Below are 15,206 nucleotides of genomic sequence, written 5' to 3' on the forward strand. Positions count from 1 at the left end.
GTAGTTTACGATTTCTTTAGGGAGGACCAAGACAAGCCAATTACAACAGGAAGTCCAATTCCATTAGCTGCTCAGAGAAAACCATCCTATAGGCATTGTAACATTTAACAACAAATACTTCAGAAAAGTATAGAATTTAGTAGAAAATGCATGTAGGGAATGTCTCTCAAGGTAAATAAAATGTCTAAATAAAAATCTATAAAGAGCTTTATCTCCTGAAGAAGAAATATCAGTATAACTGTCACATGTTGACAGATGGTTTGAATAGCATTAAATTAGGCTAAAAAGGGAAGGTCAGAATTGGATGATACAGGGGACTGGGGGATATTAGTATTGCATATTAATGGGAACAACCAAAAAATTTTGGATGATAGAACATGTCTAATTTATTTATTTATTTATTTATTTTGGTTTTTCAAGACAGGGTTTCTCTGCAGCTTTTTTAGAGCCTGTCCTGGACCTAGCTCTTGTAGACCAGGCTGGCCTCGAACTCACAGAAATCCTCCTGCCTCTGCCTCCCGAGTGCTGGGATTAAAGGCGTGCGCCACCACCGCCCGGCGAACATGTCTAATTTAAAATGGTAAAGATTGAACAGAGTAAAAATGTCAACTAGTAAACATTCATTATTATTGACTATTATCAAAATAATAGCACAAGTGTTTCTTGTAAAATACTTAGTTTAATTATACAAGCTCTCAGCTCATAGGTTGAGTGGCCTCTTTATTTCTGAGAATATAAGCTTAAGCCCATCCATTATAATTATTCACCAATTATCATCTACTCCATTATTTGTCTTAACCCCTTTTTCTTTCTCGATGTGATTCTTCCTTGTCTGTAACAGTCATGCTAATCTTGCTACTGCTTAGTTATGTGAAGTCATACGCTGTATGACCCTTGGTCAGAGGGTTGCTCTGTGAGAATTATGATTTTTCTAGGAGCTACACAATGACGTCACCTCTTATAATTATAAATATAATTAATATAATTATATATATATATATATATATATATATAGAGAGAGAGAGAGAGAGAGAGAGAGAGAGAGAGAGAGAAAATCTTCTCTAGTTGAAGTACAATAACTAAAATGAAAATTTAGAGATCTCATCAACAAATTTGGGGTGGGAAAGAGAATCAGTGAACTTACAGAAGGGTCATCCATCAAGAGATAGACAAAGTAAGATAAAGAATATAAAAATAGAACTTACAGAAACATCAACTGACAACAGTAAGATAAAGTAAGAAAACAAATTATAAAAACAAATTATAAAATAGTCTTCAGATTTAGAGGACATCAAATGTCTGTGTAGTAGGATTCACAGAAGAGGAGAGAAAAAAGTGTAAAAAAGCAACTAAAATCATATAAAATTTGGTGACAACTATGATTCTTTCTATCATAAAATTTCAGTAAACTTCAAATTACCTAAACTTAAAGACAGATATAACTGTACATATCAGTTCCTAACTAAATATATAGTAACTATATATAATGTCTATATATAATATAGACATATACACAGTTATTTAATGAATTAGCTTGAGCTATGTATATTTATATATATTCTTAATTATACCAAAAACATTTCTAGTCTGTATACTGTTACCTGCATGTATGATTTCAGTGTTGTTCATTACGTATTATATATTCATGCCTTATTAATTTTCGATTTGAAATATACAAAATCTGGTTTTTTCACTCTAAATTTCATTTGTAAATAGCAAAATAATATTTGATTGTGCGGTAATTATTTTTTAGTTCATATATCTTTACTTACACTGCAATAAGACTTTGGTCTAGTTCAAGGCCTCTGATTTCTGCAGCACTCTCTATACTGGCCCTCACTGTAACTCTGGATCTCCTGTTGCTGCCCTATGTCATAGAGATCCTCTGGCTTTGCATAGGCCAGCCTTGCCCTTCACATACTCCAGTAATTCAGAGATGAAGTGGATGTTGGGATGGGCTGATATATAGTCTTAGTTCTGGGCTTGGGTGGTAGGTGTGTTGGTCAACCAGTCAGTCTTCCCCTATCGTTGCTGTCCTGGCAAGTACCCATGCACTCTCCCAGCAAGCTCAAACAATGCAGCTGGCTGCCAGAACCAGGGCCAGTTCTCCTGCTCTTGTGCTCTTGGGTACAGCTCATTGGTACTCACAGTACCAGGACCAACTCTACTCGTTTGCTGAGGAGAGGTGCAGGTCAGGTACCTTTTTTTCCCATGGCTGCAGTTGATAAGGGACACGGACAGCTCTTCGGTTCTAATGCCCCTGAGGCTAGTTCTTCTGCCTTGCAGGTAACAAGGAGTTAGGGTTGGGCCACATTTCTCTCATTTGTGCCTCCAAATGGCCTAACAGCGTTGGAGTATGGGTGCTCTCCTGCTCTCACATTCACAGGACTGGCTCTCCTACATTCCAGCGAACATGGGCATCCAATAATTATTTACTTATTTATTTTTAAAAGAAAACAAACTATCTTTATTATTATTATTACTATTATTATTGTTATTATTGTTATTATTATTATTATTATTATTATTATTATTATTATCATTCATACCAACTCAAGTTCCCACTCCTTCCCCTCCTCCCATTCCCTCCACACACCCTCCCACCCACTCCGACCAATCCTCAGTGAGGGGAAGGCACATTGTTTTGAGGAAAGCCCAAGGCCCTCCCTACTATACCTAGGCTGAGCAAGGTAACTCCAAAGAGAATAGGTTTCCAAAAAGCCAGTACAAGCCATAGGGATAAATCCTGGCGCCACTGCCAGTGGCCCCTCAGTCTGCCCCAGTCATGCCACTGTCACCCACATTCTGAGGGACTAGTTTGATCCTATGCTTGTCAACAATACCTTCTGTTTGAATGTCACAACTTACCAAGGAAATTAGAGAATATTTTCAATCTAGATAAAACAAAGAGATATCATTCTGATAGTTGTATAATACACGTAAAGCAATACATACAAACATATTGCAGTCATCTACTCTCTACTTTAGAAAACAGGAAAAACAACGGAACCTGAGGACAATGAAAGCAAACAGAGGATAGGAAACAAAAGAAGTAAGCAAAACCAAATGCTGTTTCCTTCTAATTATGTGCACGAATTCAAAATTCATAAAACTTCATATGGTCTGTCAAAGCAAAAAATAAAAAAGATATATTACTCAAATTAATAAAATAAGGAAGGGAGTTTAAATAAAATATCAAATAAATGAATGTTATAAAATTAGACTGGATAAATCAGATGATAAATGAGATGACTACAGTGCTAAAGTGGAAGAGATGAAGTATAAACTGACAAATGATTAAACATGAGATTCAAATAGTGATTTACAAAGCTCCTCACAGCCCAGTTCCAGATGATTATGTGCAGATATTTGATATGACACCGGTTTCAATTATTAATAATGCTTTCAAAAATCTAGAGTGATCTATATATAAAATATATGTAAAAATCTATAGCAGATGCTTTGATATCAGAAACAATGATATGACCCAAGGGAATTTTGTTTCTCAATACCCATTTTGAAGATAGATAAAAATGTTTCCCATCAAAATTCCAGTAAATAAAATCAAGTGACAAGCATATAAATGACCACAGTAGAATACACCAAAACATCTTGAAAATTAGAGAAAATTTATCATATTAATTAGTCAATTAGTTTGATAATATGAAATACTCACAAATTTAGTACCTTGAAATATATAATTTTCTCCAAATAGGTTTAATGTAGATTTCATTGGGTCAAAATAAATTTGTTGACAACTTTTGTCTCATCTGAAGACTATAGCATAAAAATATACTTTATAGTATCAACCTTGGTCATTTCATATATTAACTGGTGAACTGTGGATTTTTGTAAGACATGCTGTTAGAATTTTGATTGAAGTGTATTAATTTGTTAAGATTTAGTCATCATAATGTCATATTTTGGTGGTGGAAATTTAATCATAGCATATAGAAAGATGGAAACTGGGGGAGGAAACTTTGATTAGATGAGATCCTCTTAGTGGAATGCTCAGTAAAATACAGGGAAAGAGAGATGGTGTGGCAATCACGCTCAGTGGATAAAGGCACTGAGAATGTGAGCCTATCCTCAGAACCTATGTTCTCAGAGGAAACCAACATGAGCAACTGTTTTCTGACCTCCAAAAGATGCCTTGGCTATTACCGAAACCAACAACTAAATAAACCTACAAAGGAAAAGAAAGATTTGGAAACAATGCAATAAACTCTTTACCCTTTGTCATGTGAATATTTTGTGTTATCTTGGACAGTTAGGAAAGTAGTTATTAGATTTTGCCCCTTTGTCTTTGTCTCTCTACGACACACACACACACACACACACACACACACACACACACACACACACACACACACACACACACACACATTTTCCACACTTTAGAGGTGTCAAGTGGAATGTGACATGTTAACCAAGAATAAGAAAGATGGAGAAATGGAGGGACTAATGTTATGGTTCAATGCTTGCTTAATTGTTATATATATAAATTATATAATATATATATATAATATATATATATATATAATCATCCTTATTGTTGGTGGAGACCACTTGCTTGTTCCCGGCTGCTCAGTCCTGAAATAATCACACAGAAATCTGTACTAACTACAATACTGACTGTTTGGCCAATAGTTTAAGCATATTCCCAACTAGCTCCTCCATCGCAAACTAACTCATTTCTATCAATCTGTGCATACCCACATGGCTGTGGCTTATGGGTAAAGTTCTATCCAGTATCTGTCTCTGGTGGGGTTACATGGCTTCTCCCCGAGTCTGCCTTCTTTCTCTCTATATACATCTCCTACAGTCTGGTTATATTCTATTACGCCATTGGCTGAAAGCAGCTTCTTTATTAACCAATAAAAGCAACACATATACAGAAGTTCTTCCTTCCAACACTTTATTAACGTACTGCTAAGAAACATTTCTCATGATTATTATTCCTGCTTCAGGCAACTGAAAATTAAAAAAAAATCTTTTAATTAAATTTGTAATATGACTTTGATATAAATTCTCTTTGGCAGTTAGCAAAATTGAATTTCTAAAAACTAATAATACTAGTTCCATCCATATGCACAAAAATTTCAAGATGTCATTGTTTTTTACCGCTGAGGAATACTTCATTTTGTAAATGTACCACATTTTCTTTATTCATTCTTTGGTTGAGGGGCATCTAGGTTGTTTCCAGGTTCTGGATATTACAAATAATGCTGCATATAGTTGAACATATGATTGAGTATAATTGAGCATTCTTTGAGTATATGCCCAATAGTGGTATTGCTGGGTCCTGGGCAGGTTGATTCCAAGTTTGCATTCCCACCAGCAATGGATGAGTATTCCCTTATTCTACATCCTCTCCAATATAAGGTATTATTGGTGTATTTGATCTTTACCATTCTGACTGGTGTAAGTTGGTATTTCATAATCTTTTTTGATTTGCATATTCCTGATGGCTAAGGATGTTGAATATTTCCTTAAGTGTCTTTCAACCATTTGAGATTCTTCTGTTGAAAATTCTCTATTTAGATTTGTACTCCATTTTTAATTGGATCCTTTGAAATTTTGACATCTAATTTCTGATTGTTATCTTTTCCAGCTAGATATAGTGGGGAGGGCCTTAGTCCTATCTCAGAGCAATAAGCATTGCCCTCTCTGGGGAGAGGATGGGGAGTGGGTTTAGAGAAATTGGAGGGAATGTGAGCAGGAGGAGGAGTGGGAACTGGGAATGGTATGTAAAATTCAAAAACTTAGTTTGACTTTTATAAAAAGAGAAAACTAATAAGTATATTTTAAAAATTTCATTAGTCTTATTTATTTTATGTATATTGCATCTAAGTTTGTGCACCACTTGTGTGCCTGTAAGTACAGAAGCCAGCAAAGACACCCTAGGACTGGTGTCACCAAAGGATGAAAACTTTATGTGGGGGCTGGGAAATGAATCTGGGTCCTCTGGATGTGCAACCAGAGATCTTTAACACTGAGCCCTCTCACCGTCCCCATGTTTATAATACTTAAATATGGGAAATGGAGAAATCTATATTGTCTTCTCTATGGAATAGTCAGTTGTTGCCTCTTAGATGGTGTGTTTTTGAGGCTACAATGGAATGAGGAATTAAAAAAATACAACCACAAAATGTTAAATGATAAAGTGCAACAAGGCTCATATTCCTGATTAAGATTCAGAAACATTTTTCTTCTTTACATATTATTTAGAAAACTGAAAGACTTCTATTATTCTCAATGTTTTGCTGAAAGGAAATTTTAAATTTTTTTATAAATTCTCATTTATTCAAGATATTATTAGATTTTTCTAGCATCTTTTTCTGTCTTTTCTGGTGACTTTTTTTTTTACAGTATGTCATGAGTGATCTTCACCTAATAATATAAGTTTCTCTAAGGGATTTATAAATTGCTTTGTCACAGGATTTTAAGTACATTCATAAGAAGTCTCTTAAAGGACTGATTTAAATCATATGATATGTGTGATGATGGTTTGAACAAGACATATTCACATAAACTCATGTATTTGAATATTTGTCCCTAAACGATTATTTTGTTTAAGTAGTTTGTGAAACCCTTCAGAGCTAGAACCTATTTTTTTCAGGTTCTAAATATTATCTGCATTCCTTTTTTTCTCTCTATTTTCCATGTGTGTACAAAATGCGATCAGCAAGATCCCTCTCCTGCTTTCCTGTGTACCCTGACTACTGCCGTGTTTTGACCACCTTGTTGATTTTGTTCCTATGAAATTATAAGACAAAGAAAACCCTTACTTCCCTAGTATCTGTTTTGTCGGAGTATTCTATTACAAAAAATAGCAAACGAGCAAATATAAATATGTACTTCACTTTCTTTAAAACTAGTGAAATATCATGCCGTCTTTACAGTGTATCAAATATGTGAGCATTCCTTCATTTTGCATGTACAATATTTTATATATTTCCTATTTTATCATTTTTCAAATTTGATTGAAAAATCAATATATATATTGCTAGTTTTTGTAATAAATTTTATTGTGGGAACAGTCAATCAAATTGTTGGCCATACTGCTAATAGTTCTCTTTCATTATATCTGCAGAGTTGAAAAAATGCAATCATATGGCTATAATTATTACAATTTGAATTAATAGTAAAATATTTGCACATTATTATAAGCAAAGCCATGTTTTACAATAAAATTAAGAGTGTTTGCAGTCACAAAACTCTTTGTGACTTTTCTTTGTAGCCCTAAGACCTTTACACCCTTGATGTATTCATCAAGGTGTGTATTACAGTATGCTTGTCACAGGGAATTGTCATTTCTTTGTTCCAGTAAATTTCAAGTTTTTTTTTTTTTTGTTTTTTTTTAACTTTGTACGTAGATTGTGGCACTGAAATTGGCTCCTCACAGTGTCTGCTGTTAACTAAAACTCTGATCTTTCTTCAGTGGCTATTTCATTCTCACGACCTTGAAGTTTCCGTTAATTTCCCTGGAGCTCAGTGAGCTGTCTCTTTACAACTTCTACAACCCTTTAAAGCTCATGAGACTTGTTATTTTTATTTTTAAAATAGGAGAAGAAATCTAAGGTATTATAGCCAAAATTAACAATGTGAACGTCAGAAAACTCAGTAAATCCTCTTTCTGGTAAAGGTCAATATTAATGAGTATAATATAAATCTGTTACATATACAAAATAAATTTTTTTCAGTAGACAATTAAAATTTTCTGAGAAAATGTGGTGTTTGAACTACTTAGCCTTTTTTATCTTCCTAATAATATGACATAAAAATTCATATATTAGAGGTAAAGGTATTAATTAAGTACAATTAAATACTTATTAGAATATTCCTAGAAGTTGATACTTTTAAGGCCTAAAATAGACCATATTCCAACACATGCTAATACATAAATTTATTGTTGATAATTACATTTCATATAGCAATATTTCGAAATATGAATGGTTTTAAAGTGTGTAACTCTTCTTAAATTTCTTTGTGCTTAAATTATACTATTTGGTGTCTAATTATGTGTTTTGGCCCACAATTTTATAAATAACTTGAAATTTTACCCAAATGTAATCTTCATAAAATAAGAAAAACCTTACAATAATTTTGAAGAATTAGTGATATAAGGGTTCAAAGAACTGCCATACATCTAAGTGTGCAATGGAATAGCCATTTTAAACAATGTTAAAAGTACTGATATTTTCTCCACATTTACTAGATATCTTTACAGAGTTACATTTCCAATATCATGTTTCTTTTTGACACATGAGGTATCTTTACTGAACTGGATATGGGAGCAGGGAAGCATATATCCTAATTAAGGGAGCCATTTTAGGATTATAAAGAGACTTGACTCTAGAGGGGTTCCCAGGTATCCAGGGAGATGCCCCCAGCTAGTTCCGTGGGCAGCTGAGGAGAGGGAGTCAGAAAAGGCCAGATCCTATACCTATACTGATGATTATCTTGCATATCACCATAGAACCTTCATCTGTCGATGGATGGAGATAGAGACAGATCCCCACATTGGAGCATCGGACTGAGCTCCCAAGGTCCTGACCAGGAGCAGAAGGAGGGAAAACATGAGCAAGGAAGTCTGGACTGCGAGGAGTGCTCTCATCCACTGAGATGGTGGGGCTGATCTATTCGGAGCTTACCAAGCCCAGCTGGACTGGGACTGAAAAAGCATGAGATAAAACCGGACTCCCTGAACATGGCAGACAATGAGGGCTGCTGAGAAGCCAAGGACAATGACACTGGATTTGGATCCTACTACGCATACTGGCTTTGGGGGGGCCTGGCCTGTTTGGATGCTCACCTTCCAGGACCTGGATGGAGGGAGGAGGAACTTGGACTTCCCACAGGGCAGGGACCCTTACTGTTCTCTGGACAGGAGAGGGAGAGGGAGTGGAGGTAGAAGGGGGTAAATGGGAGGCGGGGAGGAGGCAGAAATTTTTAATAAAAATAAAAAAATCAAACAGTCATCCTACACCGTCAGCCACATTCAGAGAGTCCGGTTTGGTCCCCTGTTCCATCAGTCCCATTCCAAGTGGACTTGGTGGTCTCCCGTTAGTTCTGTCCCACCTTCTCAAAGGGTAAACGCACTACTCACGGTCCTGACTTCCTTGCTCATGATCTCCCTCCTTTTGCTCCTCATCAGGACCTTGGGAGCTCAGTCCGGTGCTCCTATGTGAGGCTCTGTCATTTTCTCCATCCAATGCCAGGTGAAGGTTCTATGGTGATATGCAAGATATTCATGAGTATGGCAATAGGATCTGGACATTTCTGGCACCCTCCTCAGCTGCCCAAGGAACTAGCTGGGGGAGTCTTCCTGGACACCTGGGAACCCCTCTAGAGTCAAGTCTCTGCCAACCCTAGAATGGCTCCCTTAACTAAGATATATAATTCCTTGTTCCCATATCCACCCTTCCTATATCCCAACCATCCTATTCCCCCAAGCTCTTCCCATTCTCCACTTCACACTTTTCTCTCCCCATCCCACCATCCCCCTATCCCACCCCACCCCCGTGTTCCCATTTTTTGTCCGGCAATCTTGTCTACTTCCAGTATCCAGGAGGATAACTATATGTTTTTCTTTGGGTTCACCTTCTTATATAGCTTCTCTAGGATTTTTTACGAATTATAGGCTCGATGTCCTTTATTTATGGCTAGAAACCAATTATGAGTGAGTACATCCCATGTTCATCTTTTTGGGCCTGGGTTACCTCACTCAGGATGGTGTTTTCTATTTTCATCCATTTGCATGCAAAATTCAAGATGTCATTGTTTTTTACCGCCGAGTAGTACTCTAATATGTATATATTCCACAGTTTCTTCATCCATTCTTCCACTGAAGGGCATCTAGGTTGTTTCCAGGTTCTGGCTATTACAAATAATGCTACTATAAACATAGTTGAACAAATGCTTTTGTAATATGATTGGGCATCTCTTGGGTAAATTCCCAACAGTGGGATTGCTGGCTCCTGGGGTAGGTTGATCCCAAATTTCCTGAGAAACCTCCACACTGCTTTCCAAAGTGGTTGCACAAGTTTGCATTCCCACCAGCAATGGATGAGTGTACCCCTTACTCCACATCCTCTCCAGCAAAGGCTATCATTGGTGTTTTTGATTTTAGCCATTCTGACAGGTGTAAGATGGTATCTCAATGTTGTTTTGATTTGCATTTCCCTGATTGCTAAGGAGGTTGAGCATGACCTTAAGTGTCTTTTGGCCATTCAAACTTCTTCTTTTGAGAATTCTCTGTTCAGTTCAGTGCCCCAGGACAACGGCAATGAGCATGAACTCTACAGCATGGACGGGCTCACTGTGAGCCTTGTCAGTTTGGTTGCTCACCTTCCTGGACTTAGGGGGAGCTGGGAGGACCTTGGACTTAACATAGTGAAGGGAACCCTGATGGCTCTTTGTCTTGGAGAGGGGAGGAGTGGGAGTATGGGTGGAAGGGAGGGGAGGGAAGGGGGAGGAGAAGGGGAGGAGAAGGGGAGGAGATGGAAATCTTGAATAAAAAAATGAGAAAAAAAAACAAACAAACAAAAAACAGCTCTGGAAAGAATATATCTCAATACAATAAAGGCCACATATGACAAAAAACAATATAAACTTGGACACTTAGAAATTATACTTTTGCAATTATTTCATGAATATCCTTATAACTGTCTTGCATCATTGATATTGCTGTTTGTCGTAGTATTCACAGTATTATCTTTCATTTTAGATTTTATTCCCCATACAATATCAGGAGCTTTTGCAAATGTATAATCAAACATTCTAGGAAATAGTACATGGCAATTTAATCGGCATTGTATCTCTGCAAAATTCTGTGATGTATTTTTCTGTATCACATATACAAAATGCACCCCCCCTCCAAGACAAGTGTGGTAAAGGCTTGGCCTCTGACTTGTTACTATTGCATGTACTGAGAACTTTTGAGTTTAATACACAATGAAAGTTTCAATTCATTAGAGATATTCAATAAGACTGAATACTGGGTCCCCAGTCTCTCTTGTGTTTCTAAGTTCTTCCTGAATGCTATAAGGAGAATGACTTTGTCTACTACATGCTGCTGCTATCATATGGTGCTCAATTTAGATCCATAAATAATGAGACAGGTTGACCACATGTGAAATAACTTAAAATATGAAACTGACTAATTTTTCAGTTTTATAAATCAATCAATCGTGCTATTTTACACTATAGAATATTAAAACTTAGTCTGATTGTGAATATATTTCAAATAATATTTTTAAACATTTATGAAATTATGTGGCAAATCGAGAATAAATCAATACAAATTTTGCCTCCATCTTAAGAGTGCCATGAAAACCATGGGTAATAGTGGCTGTTTTTGATTGCTTTTTACTCTTTAACTCTTTTGGAGTGTCTGTCAGCCAGCTCCAAAATAAATACACACAGTGTTTTTGTGTTCTCGTGAATGCCCAGCCTTATCTGGCCTTAATTATAGTGAGTTTTCTTAAATTATCCCATTTATATTTATTTTTTTCTTTTTCTTACTTCAGTAATCTTGCTTTCATGATTACTTTATGACTAGACCCTTCTTTTCTTGCTTCTTGACTTTCTTGCTTCCAAGTTCCTCTTTTTCTCCTCTTTATCTTCTCTGCATACCAACCTTTCCTAACCTTGGCCATTCATCTCTTTATTAGAGCAAACAGGTATTTTAGTCAGGCAAAGCAACACAGCTTTACAGAGTTAAACAAATGCAACATAAAAGAATGCAACACATCTTTGGATCATTAAGCAAATGATAGACAGCATAAACAAATATAACACTTCTTAAAGTAATATTGCACAACAACTGACACGGCATTTTTTTTTTTTTTTTTTTTTGGTTTTTTGAGACAGGGTTTCCCTGTAGTTTCTAGAGCCTGTCCTGGAACTAGCTCTTGTAGACCAGGCTGGCCTTGAACTTAGAGATCCGCCTGCCTCTGCCTCCCGAGTGCTGGGATTAAAGGCATGCGCCACCACTGCCTGGCTACATTCTTTTTAAGTTTTCTCATATACTTTGTAAAAAGTTTGCAGGTGAGTTAAGATGATTTAAGAGAAAAACAATGAAAACATAATATTCACTATACTTCCTTGCTCTGTTGCAATAAACATGATACTATTAACAGAAATATATTTTTTAACATTATACTTTTGCCTTATACTTAGACATAAACATTTTCTTAAAGTACCCATGCTGCTGACAGAGGTTTCTGTCCTGCCCAGTTCCACAACTGTTCAGTCCCAAAGAAATACACAGAGGGCTGCATTAATTATGAACTGGTTGTCCCATTACCTCAGGCTTCTTATTAACTCTTAGAACTTACATTAACCCATAAATTTTGTCTGTGTTAGCCATGTGGCTTGGTACCTTTGTCAATGAGACATTCTTATCTTGCTTCCTCTGAGTCTGGGTGACAACTGCAGACTCAGCCTTTCCTCTTTCCAGAATTGTCCTGTTCTTGTTGTCCCACTTATTCTTGCCTGGCTAAAGGCCAATTAGCATTTTATTAAAACAATACAAATGACAAATCTTTATAGGGTACAAGACCATAGTCTCACAAGACTTCCCCCTTTTATTTCAAAACAAAAACTTTGAATCTAATCTTCTTTATTTAGCTTTCTTCCTGATAATTATCTATAACAACTTGTAACTAACACTGTAAACAAAGAAAAGCATCCATAATCTGTTTTGTTTTTTTTTTGGGGGGGGGGTAATGTGGCCATAGTTTTCTAGGCTACTTCCTGCTGATTGAGGGCACTTGTAATCTTATGGGGACCTAAAGAAAATTTAGAAGTATGGTCAAGTCCTGACTGTAATATTCTGTGAGGCTTCATCATTTCAGACAGCAGTCTTGAGGCTGTTATGGATGTAGAACTCAGACATCTGGATCATCAGCTCCTGTCAGAGACTTCTCAGTGAGTTTTCCTTGATCAAACCTGATTTTTCTTAGTCCAGAATGAATCCACAGCCTCCCATTTCCTGTAGAAACAAAAGAAAAACCTCTTCTCCAAAGTAACATATATTTTGACTCAAACTTCGAAGTCAAACCATTTTCAAAATATATATGTTGAATTAATCCAGCAGTGTTTATAATAAAATTTTTAACAGCTGTTGCTGCTTCCTCAGGCATCAAACAATTCAAAGACAACATAATAACATACAGTATCCAGATTCTCTGTGTATTTTCCATCTTTATGTGACTTTATTTTAAACTATATTTCTTTTATTTTTATTTTTTTTGTTTATTTGAGACAGGGTTTCTCTGTGTATCTTTGGATGTCCTGGAACTCACTCTATAGACCAGGCTGCCCTTGAACTGACAGAGATCTGCCTGACTCTGCCTCCCAAGTATTGGGATTAAAGTTGTGTGCCACCACACACACAACTACTTTCATTTTTAATTATTAATATTATTTTTTCCTCCTCCTCCCCACACCACTCCACATCCACTTCTCAGTGAGGGTAAGGCTTCCCAAGGGGAGTTAAGAAAGTCCAGTATATCTTTTTGACCAAGACCCTCCCTACTATATCTAGACTAAGTAATGTATCCTTCAAAGGGAAGGGAGTAGCTATAATACCAGCAAAGGGATCAAGACCATGTAAAGGACAGCCACTGAAACAACTAATGGGAGCTCACTGACTAGGGCCTGACAGAGGGGGAACCAAAATAGGACCAAACAAGGTCCTTTAAATGTGGGAGACAGTTGTATGTCTGGGAAAAACTGTGGGACCACTGGTAGTGGGACAAGGATTTATCCCTACTGCTTGAAATAGTTTTTTGATCCTAAGATTAAAAACAAAAAACTTATGTTAAAGCTCTTAAGAATACATGGAAAGAAAGAACTGACCCCAGTCAATGGCAATCTGTCCTCTGACTTCCTAATACACATACATGCACACTTTGTAATTTCCCTTTTTTCTACAATATGAAGTCATAAGTATTTTGAATATCGATACCAAAGAATTACCTTCACTTCAGCAAACTTCCTGAAAATTAGTTAAGAAGGAGAGATTATTTATCTAAAACACTCCCCTTTATAATCACAGACTGATTGTTGCATCTTCCCTTCTATATTTAATTACAAATAAGAATAATTGCATGACATTATATATATTGAAAGGGAATCCCTGATCCTTACTCCCAAGAGCAAAACGCAATGAAGCTTTATTCAGAGATTCCTGTAAAGAACTACATTTTCCTCAGTTCTTCCACGTGTTTATACTTCAAGTTAATGACTGTTGTCCTTGCTTAGAGCAAGCATAAACCTCATTCCCAACTTGATCCTTAACTCAGAACCCCAAGTCATAGCTATTGAATTAAATTTATCATCACAATCAAAGAGAAGAGCATACATGTTACTACTCTACAGTAAAGCACAAAGCTACCTCAGTAGACCACACAGCAATGCCTCTAGAACACAGATATTCATCAGTGAAGTGCAATGGAAAGCTCAGAAAAAAACTGAGGTGCTTTTGCTGTGTCATTACTATGTGACAGCTCACTACTAAATATCTTTCTGTGGTTGATTCACAGTTCTTGGCTTGGTTCAGGTTCTAAGGATAACTGCCTTTACTATCACTTCACCAAGGAAAGTTAGGTCCCTGAATGTGATAGGCTCCAATGCCTGACCCTAGGTACTTGTTTTTACTGGTCACATGCTGTTCAGAGTATTCCCAACTATGCAATTAACCCTTATGCCAAGTATCTTTTCTGGCAGTGGAGAACTGTACACAGTATACTCTTGGATGATGATTGCCTAGCTCTAATATAAATTGAGCCTTTTTACATGCTTTTATAAACCCCTCACAAATTTAAGCAATTTAAATACAGAATATTCTCTGATGATCATGGTTTTTATACTTAATGATTACTAAGAATTCCCAAATTGAATTGTGATTTTTTTTATCGCCTCTGCTAAAGGCCAAATCCTATGGCTATTACATTTTTTCTACCATTTTTTTTTTATTTTTACAAGTCAGTTTTTCTCACTGGTTCTAAATTTTTAGGGTCCTTGGAAAGGCTCTTGGATATAGATTTAATGTATGATCTCTTATGTTTCTATGCTGCCAAATGTAGGTGTCAGACCTCTATTTCATCCTTCCACTTGTTTCAATTTTCCAGCCATACCAAAGGATACAATAGAAGTGAGCATCTGTGTGAATGAGCTTAATCTATTGTAATTCC

This window comes from Arvicola amphibius, chromosome 1, assembly GCF_903992535.2.
Source record: "Arvicola amphibius chromosome 1, mArvAmp1.2, whole genome shotgun sequence".
Classification (NCBI taxonomy): domain Eukaryota; kingdom Metazoa; phylum Chordata; class Mammalia; order Rodentia; family Cricetidae; genus Arvicola; species Arvicola amphibius.